General features: G+C 40.1%; 1 protein-coding gene across 1 annotated transcript in view; it reads right to left on the reverse strand.

The window, feature by feature from the left end:
- The window catches only part of dag1 (dystroglycan 1), an 84790-nt gene extending 75455 nt beyond the window's left edge, over positions 1–9335 (reverse strand). Inside the window, exon 1 of the mRNA XM_022206100.2 lies at positions 9198–9335. The gene's annotated coding sequence lies outside the window, so the exon portion shown is untranslated. The remainder of the gene's footprint in view (positions 1–9197) is intronic.
- Positions 9336–9547: the final 212 nt, after the last annotated feature.

Consider the following 9547-nt stretch of genomic DNA (forward strand, 5'->3'; position numbering starts at 1 on the left):
TTGGGGTTCGGCATTCAACTCTGCGTTCTCATTGGCCTCTATCTTTAAGCACGCTGAAACCATGACAACAGCAACAAAAACTTGAGCAGCTCTCCATCCCATAACGCTCTCAGACCTCCTGCTAAGAATAGCCGCCGTCCCACACCTTCTAAAGAACCGCTCTGGTGACTCACGGAATCGGAGCTGGAGACGTTTCAGACCACGAACCCTCCAGGAGACGGATCCAAAGCTCACCTACCAGAGACAAAAAGACAGATTTATCTGTCCTGACGTCTGAGCGGCGAGAAGGAGAGTTTCTACGACACGAAGACTCCATCCCGGTTCACATTAAATCGATTTAGCGGAACAGTGAGGCAGGAAGAGGAGTGGAAGATGACCGACTACGATCTGCTGCTGGGCTTCCATGAAGACCTCGTGATGAAACTGAAAGCCTCGTCGGATTTACGGAGAAAAGACGGCCACTTTAACTCGCCAAATTAAAAGAAAATCCATTCAAACTGCACGTTTTTATGGTGCACAACTCCAAAATATACGATTTTCAGTCACAAATGACAAAGAAAAGCATCAAATAATGACGCTTACACTGGAAAAACGCTCCTCTCAAAACAAGAAAAAAAATTATAATTTCAGGGAACTTTTACTTTGAAATGAGTGAAAAAAAATCAGCCAATAGAACAAGTGACAAATGGATTGAAATAAGATGTGATATTTAGGATATTGAGATCTTAAAATTAGCTGGGAAACTTATTTTAATCTATATTTTACCAGGACTGTCAAGATTAGGGGTCTTAACCCTCCTGTTGTCCTCATTTACGGCACCCAAAAATATTGTTTCCTTTTCTGAAAAAAAATCTAAAAATTCTGCAAAAAAATTCCCAAATTTATAAAAATTTGCAAAATCTTCAGGAAGAAAATTCCTCAAAATTTTTCCTTAAAGGTTTTATGTAAAAATCAAAAAACTGTAAATATTTTTTTTCAAAAATGAATAAAAATCTTCCAAAAAATCCTAAAAATATCTAAAGCTGTAATATTTTCTTTAAGAACATTCAGAAAAAAAATTAACCAAAATGTTCTTAAAGAAACTTTTTTAAACATTATGTCACCCAAAATATTGTTTCCTTTTCTGAAAAAAATCCCAAAAATTATTTTAAAAAAAATTGCGAAATCTTCAGGAGGAAAATTCCTTTAAAGTTTCCCTTAAAAGTTTTATTTAAAAAAATCTAAAAATTGTAAATATTTTTTTTTAAAAATGAATAAAAATCTTCCAAAAAAATCCTAAAAATATCTAAAGCTCTAATACTTTCTTTAAGAACATTCAGAAAAAATCAACCAAAATCCAGCGACTTTCGCTGGATTTTGGTTGATTTTTTCTGAATGTTCTTAAAGAAACTTTTTTTAAACATTTCTTTTTCCCCCATCAAAAAATGTTCAAAAATTTCCCAAAAAATGTTGAAAATGTGGAAGTTTTCACGGTGAATATTATTATTTTTCCCACATTTTTAAACTTTAAAATGACAGGAGGGTTAAAACAAGATCATTTCCAGATCATTTGTCTAAGATATTTAAGATGTGTTGTCCTAAAACCAGTCCCTCCTTCTGCTGAAATGTCTCTAGTTAAGTGAATTTATCTTAAATTAAATGGGATGAGACATTTAGACTAAAAATAAGACAAACAGACTTGGTCAGATTCTGAGTTTTTGCAGTGTAGCCTCTAAATGTTAAGTTTTTGAATCAAAATATGTCAATAAATGGCCAGAAAATGGTGATAAACAGCTGCTGTAACTCCCCAAAGTACTAAAAGATGGAGTCAGTTAGGCTGGTTTTATGGTTCAAATCCCCCAAACTTTCCAGTTTTCAGTCTGACATGACACAGAAAAGCATCAAATCATCACATCTAAAGATGTAAATGTTTAGTTTCTGATTGGAAATTTGTCATAAATTGCCATAAATTAATAAAAACAGCCACTTTAATTCCACAATTAGGAGAAGATCCATTCAAATTGTTTGTTTTATGGTTTTAAACTCAGAATGTTCTGTCTTCAATCAGATACGACAAAGAAAAGCATCAAATCATCACATCTGAGGAGATTTAACTTGAAATTTCCCAATAAAATGCCGGAAAATAGCAAAACGGGTCCATATTGTTCAACGTGTTGCTTGTTTTATCGTTCAAAATGCAAAAACATTTAGTTCTGAGTGAAACATGAACGCTTGTTTTACGGTTTAAACCACAAATGATTCAGTTTTCAGCAGAAATGACAAAGAAAACAATCAGATCACCACATTTTCTACCGTTCAGCTCCTTCTTTAATCCATCAATAATCGATGACCGATCGATGAATCTCTGCAGCTCTTTGGCTCAGCGGTTGCTCAGCGCTTCCCGGATTACGTAAAACTACGAGACAGAACCAGCGCAGGATTCCAGGGTTTCCTCCAGGAACCGCAGACATCCACCCACCGCTGGAAGGGAACTAAAACCTGTGCAGCCTCCAAACGCACCTTTTAGCCAGAATGAGGCGTTCAGAGGCAGAAACACAGAAAGTAGAGCGCCGGGGTAGAAGAAACCGTCGTTTGTTTAACCCTAAAGGCACCGGCTCTGTAGAAACGCTGCACAACGTCCTGAAACACCGCCTGAACCCTGAAACACCTCAACAAAAGGACTGAAACGAGACACAAAAGGACTGAACGAACACAAAACTGCAAAAACGAACACAAAATGACTGAAACGAGACACAAACTGCAAAAAACGAGACACAATATCACTGAAACGAGACACAAAACTGCAGAAACGAGACACAAAAGGACTGAAAACGAGACACAATATCACAGAAACGAGACACAAAATGACTGAACGAGACACAAATCACTGAAACAAGACACAAAACTGCAAAACGAGACACAATATTCACTGAAACGAGACACAAAACTGCAGAACGAGACACAAAATGACTGAACGAGACACAATATCACTGAAACAAGACAAAATCACACGAACGAGACACAAAATCACAGAAACGAGACACAAAAACTGCAAAACAAGACACAAAACTGCAAAACAAGACAATATCACTGAAACGAGACACAAAAACTGCAGAAACGAGACACAAAATCACTGAAACGAGACACAAAATCACAAAACGAGACACAAAACTGCAAAAAACAGACATAACACTGCAATATAGAGACACAATATCACTGAAACGAGACACAAAACTGCAAAACGACAAAATCACTGAACGAGACACAAAACTGGCAACGACACAAATCACTGAAACGAGAGACAAAAACAAGACAAAACTGCAAAAACGAGACAAAATTACAAAAACGAGACAAACTGCAAAAATGAGACACAAAAATGAGCAAATCGAGACAACTCTGCAAAAACAAAACACAAAAATGATTAAAAGGAGACATAAAACCACCGAAAGCAGAAGGGGAAGCCCTTTCCAAAAAGTCTTTTTTGCACATAAAATGTATTAAGTTGTGTTGACCGGCTATTTGACGTCATCTTTTAGAGGCTACACTGCAAAAACTCCACATCTTACCAAAGTCTAAAATCCACTTAATCCACTCCACATGATTTTAACAGCAGCATGTCCAGAACAGGCGACGTTCCCCAAACACCAACGAAGAAGAAACGCATCAAACCATCACATCTGGAGGTTTAGCTCGAAAATGTTCCCTTTATGATGAGAAAACTATAAATAAATGTCAGAAACTCACAAAAATCCCCATTAAAATTCTTATTTAGCATCCAAAAGTCACGATACAGATTTTTTCCCCACATATGACCAAAAAAGGGTTCAAATTACAACATCTGAGGAGGTTTTAGCCTGAAAATGTTTGGTCTGTGATTGGAAATTTGTCAACAAATGCCAGAAATAAGTTGGAAATCAGCCATGTAATCCCCAAAGTACAAAAGATGCAGTCAAACAGTGTAAAGATGCATTTCGCATGGTGAACAGCTCTACAATGTAATGTTGACGAGTTTCAGTATTCCTGGACAGTTTCTCAAGATTAATTTGGACGATTTGGGCGGACTTTGAGGAGTTCAAGTATTTTAGACGAGTTTTGAGTCATTTGGACCCTTTTTAGGTCATTTTTTGACATTTAATGTGACTTTGGTGATTTTTAAATTATTTGGTCAACTGTTAGACAGAAAACTCAAAGCTACTGCATGAATCAGCACGGCTCAGAAACAGTGACAGAGGAGCAAGGTGTGGGATCCCATTCAGCATTGGAGGAACATCTTCAAATGAGCAGAGAGGAAAAGTCTGAGAACTACTGTACAATACAACAGCATGAGGAGACAACATAAACACAAGCTGTGCAAGTGTTGCAAAAACGAGGCATACAACTGCAAATAGAGACACAAAATCACTGAAACGAGACACAAAAACCGAGACAAAAAATCATCAAAAAACGAGACACAAAATCACAAAAACGAGGCATAAAACTGCAAATAAGAGAAAAAATCACAGAAACGAGACACAAAACTGCAAAACGAGGCATAAAACTGCAAATAAGAGACACAAAATCACAGAAACGAGACACAAAACGGGCAAAACGAGGCATAAAACTGCAAATAGACAAAATTACAAAATCGAGACACAAAATCACTGAAACGAGACACAAAACTGCAACAACGAGACACCTCTACAAAAACAAACACTAAAAAATGACTAAAAGGAACATAAAACCACCGAAAGCGGAGGGGAAGCTTTCAAAAAGTCTTTTTTTGCACATAAATGCACTTTTTCCAGTTTGTACGAGTGCATTAGAAACTTTAAACCCAGAAATAATGAAAACAATCAGCAGCAGGTTCCTGGAATAAACCAGCGATTTCTGAGCGTCTGAAACACGTTTTAATTCACAGAGAATGAAAGAACGGCTGATTGGAGGGACACCGAGATTGAAGTCGTCTCACGCCGGCCGATCCACGCTGGAGCTCTGAGGAGGAATCGATCCGACGGGAAAGCAGGTGGAGCTGGAGGACAGAGAATAATGGCACCCATGGGACCAGTGCGACCCTCCAAACAGCCCATTACTGAGCGCCACAGTCCTTTCATTTATCTGCTGCCATGACATTTAAAGGAACACCTCTGGAACCCGAAGCACCGCGACCCAAAGCTTCCAGCTCGAAAAACATCAGGAGAAGCTTGGAGAAGCTCCAGCACCCGCTAAAGAGGCTCGATTTAAACGTACAGAAACCTGAAAAATCCAACTAAATCTGACCTCATTTCTGCGTTCTGCTGGTTTTATGCAACGATCTGTGCCTTTTATGCAAAAAAAAGCAGAAAATAATGACGGTTTTCTGCATTTTTTTAGTGTAAAATGGTTTAAAAAGCTCAGAATGTGTTGCTGAAGAGGTAAGAAACCAGAAAATATTCACTTTTTGCCAGCTAAGGGGATTGTTCTGCACCAACTTGTTCCTTATTTGCATTAAGGAGGCAAATAATGACTATTTTCATTATATTCTGGTTATTTGATGTGAAAATATCAGAAAATGGTGTAAAAAGTTGATCATGTCTTGCTGGGGAGGGAAGAAAGCAGAAAATATTCACATTTAAAAAGAGTTTCTACTGGTTGTCAAAACAGGCGCCAACTGATGGAATTGTTTTGGACTCACTTCTGCAAAAAAACAGCTGCAAATAACGACTAATTTCATGATTTCCTGGGTTAATCGGTTAATTTTTTGTTCAGAAAATGGTGAAAAAGCTCCTCCAAAGGCCAAAATGACAGAAAAATATTCACATTTAGGCAGTTCCACTGATCGATCGTCAAAACAGGCACCAAATAATCGATTATTTGTTGCAGCTCCTGTATTTCTGCATCTACAGGAGTCATTTTAGACCAGTTTTTAGGGTTTCTATTGGAGGAGACCAATCCTTGTGTTCTAAATGATCAGTTAGATGAGGCATTAAGACAGCCTCGATTACAGGAGAGAACCCCAAAATACTCAGTTTAAGGCAAAGAAAGCATCGAAATCATCCCATCTGTGGAGCTTTAACCTGAAAATGTTTAGTTTCTGACTGAAAATGTGTCATAAGGGTCTGCTGGTGCCTAAAAATACCAAGACGATGCATTCAGATGGCTCGTTTGACAGTTCAGAACACAAAATATCCAATTCTGAGTCACATTTAACAGAGAAAACCATCAATTTTGGTGCAAATGGTGTAAAAGAGGTCCTCTACAGCTCAAAATGCATCGATTTGTCCAGTCTCTGCTCAAAAAGTTGACAATAAACTGCCAGAAAAAGTCAAAACAACTGCTACAGTTGCTAAAATTACAAGATGAATCAGTCAAAAACAACAAAAAAAGCATCAAATCAGCCCATGTGAGCAGCTTTAGCCTGTAAATGTTTAGTTTCTGACTGAAAATCCGTCAATAAAATAAAATAAAACAGTGAAAATGTCCCGTTATTTCCCGAAGAGTAGAAGATGATGCTTTTAAACTGCTCATTTTCAGTTTTAAGTCAAACACGACAAAGAAAAAGCATCAAATCATCACATCTGAGGAGCTTTAACCTGTAAATGTTCAGACACTGATTGAAAACACGTCAACAAAATGTTAAAAGAGTCACAACGATCCCTCAGATTACAGCATGACGTGTTCAAGTAGCCTGTTGGGAGCTCTAACCTGTAAATGTTTAGTCTCTGATAAATAATTGGGCCATAAAAGGTTCCAAAATAGTGAAAACAGACTCTGTGACTGCCCAAAAATAGAAGCTGGAGCAGTCCGAAACACACTAAATACTCAGTTTAGAGTAAAATATGACAAATCAAATCATCAAACAGACGAGCTTTAACTTACAAATGAGCGTCCTGTTGAAAAAGCTTCCATTAAAACGTCCAAATAGAGTAAAAACAGCCACTGTAGTAGCTCAAAACTGCAAAAATATTCAGATTTCAGTGAAATGACAAAGAAAAGCATCAGATTGTCACATTTGGGGAGCTTAAGGTGTGAGCGTTTGATCTTTCCTTGAAAATTCCTTCAGAAAACGACCAAAAATGGTGAAATCCAATAAATTCATTATAAATATGAATTATATATCCATTAAATCATCACGTATGAGGAGATTTAACCTGTAAATGTTCAGTCTTTGCTTGAGAATTCCTCAACAGAATGATTAAATATTGAAAAATCAGCCACTATAGCTGCCCACTACTCCAAAATACACAGTTTTCTGTCAGATATGACAAAGAAAAGCTTGAAAATGTGCCAAAAACCATCAGAAAGTAGTGAAATCATCCAATGTAGCTGCTCAGAATACAAGATGGAACAGGTCAGAGCACACCAAATACTCAGTTTACTGTAAAATGTGACAAAGAAAAGCATCAAATCATCACGTATGAGGAGATTTAACCTGCAAATGTCCAGTTTAGGCTTGAAAATGTGTCAATAAAATGATCAGAAATAGTACATTCTGCCAGTATTACTTCACAAAAACACCAGCTGATCATTTAAGCAGCTCGTTTTCCTCTGAAAACCAACTAAATAATCATGGAAATCCTCAGATCAGCCCATTTATTAGCCTGTAAATGTTCAATTTATAGCGAAAGTGGGCCTTAAAATGCAGAAAATGAAATCAGACACAATAACAGCTCAAAATACAAGATGGAACAGTCCAAAGCACCCACAGTACTCAGTTTACAGTAAAACATGACAACAGAAAGCATCAAATCATCACGCATGAGGAGATTTAACCTGCAAATGTTTAATCTTAGCCTGTAAATAGTAAAAATGCACCACTATAACTGCCAAGAATATACAAATATGTGTGAGATATGGCAAAGAAAAGCTTGAAAATGTGCCTTAAAATGCAGAAAATAGTGGAATTAGCCACTATAGCTGCTCAAAATACAAGATTGAACAGTCCACAGCACACCAAATGCTCAGTTTACAGTAAAATGTGACAAAGAAAAGCATGAAATCATCACAACAGAGGAGTTCTAACCTGCAAATGTTCAGTCTTTGCTTTAAAATACCTCCACAGAATGACCAAAACCAGTAAAATCAGCCTCTACAATGGACCAGGCTACCAGCTGAGGATTAAAGCTGCTGTTTAACTCTAAAAAACTCATTTATTCATGGAAATCCTCAGATCAGCCCATTTATTAGCCACCAAACTCAATTTATAGTTAAAGTGTGCCTTAAAATGCAGAAAATGGTGAAATCAGCCATGGAAACTGCTCAAAATACAGGATGGAACAGTCAAACCACACCAAAAACTCAGTTTACAGTAAAATATGACAAAGACAATCATCACATTTGGCCTGATTTAACCTGCAAATGTTTCATCTCTGCTTGGAAATAGGAAATTCCGCCACTGGAACTGCCCAAAAACACCAGCTGGTGATGAAAGCTGCTTGTTTTACTCTAAAAAACACTAAATATTCATGACAATCCTCAGATCAGCCCATTTATTAGCCTGTAAATGTGCCTCCTGCTGCTCCCCTGTCCTCCTGGAGCTCCTCACCGGGGCTCGGATCAACTCTTCCCGGCCGGAGGAGACGCACCGCGGCGGCCGTCAAACGTCTCCATGGCACCGCGGACGTGAGCGGAATCACGACGCGGAGCCTCCGGAGCTTCACCTCCGTCACCTCCAAACCTCCCGCGGCTCGAGGAGCCCACAGGAGCCCCGAACCGTCCGACCCCGGTCCCGGTCCACCTCCAGCGGCACTTTAACCAACTTCCAGCCGAGCAGAGAGCTCCGCTGGCCGGGCAGAGGGCGCAGCAGCAGCCCCGGAGCTCCGAGGGGCCAAAATAAACGCTCTTTCTAAAGAGGCCCCCGGGGAGTGTTTGGGCTGTAAAATGCACCTGTTCGGTGTCGGGGCCGGAGGAACGAGCCCCGGTGCGGCTCCAGCTGTCCGGACGGAGGGGAGAGGAGGCGAGGAAGGAGGCGAGAAAGGAGGCGAGGAGGGAAGGAGGCAGGGACGCCGGGGCGAGCAGCCACGCAGCGGGCAGCTAATAACACCTAAAAATATCCCCGAGTCACCGCGGAGAGCTGCGTCTCCAAAACCCGGCGATGCGTCACCGAACGCACCGGATTTCACGCCGCGGCTCAGAGCACAACAATCCGCGGACCGACAGTTGGAATGCGCGTTTCCACAGCAGCTGCGGCGGAAAATGAAGCCACGGATCCAGCAAACAAAAGCACAAACAACAGAGGCGAGAATTAAAGAGAGCAAACTGACCGTCAGCTCCTCCGGTTTATATCCTCTCGGTAAATCCTCGGTGGCGGCAGATCGGTTTTCCTGCTTTCCTTCTCCCAAATATAGGCTCGGTGTCGGATCTCCTCCAAAGTTAGAGCCAGCGGAGGGTGGAACTCTCCGGTGGAAAAATGTTTTATGAGGAAAAACGCCAGAAGAAGAAGCAGCAGCGAGTGGAGAATCCCGGAGCGTAAAAAAGCGGATCTGCGGCGGTGGAAACGGAAAACGGGAATAACGGGAGCTCTGCAGCCGCTCTCAGGCTGCTGCTGTCGGACCTCCGCGGCTCCACACGTCCCGCTCGGCCGAAGTCCTCCACGCAAATGTCCGCTGCCGAG

This window comes from Acanthochromis polyacanthus, chromosome 5 (assembly GCF_021347895.1).
Source record: "Acanthochromis polyacanthus isolate Apoly-LR-REF ecotype Palm Island chromosome 5, KAUST_Apoly_ChrSc, whole genome shotgun sequence".
Lineage (NCBI taxonomy): Eukaryota > Metazoa > Chordata > Actinopteri > Pomacentridae > Acanthochromis > Acanthochromis polyacanthus.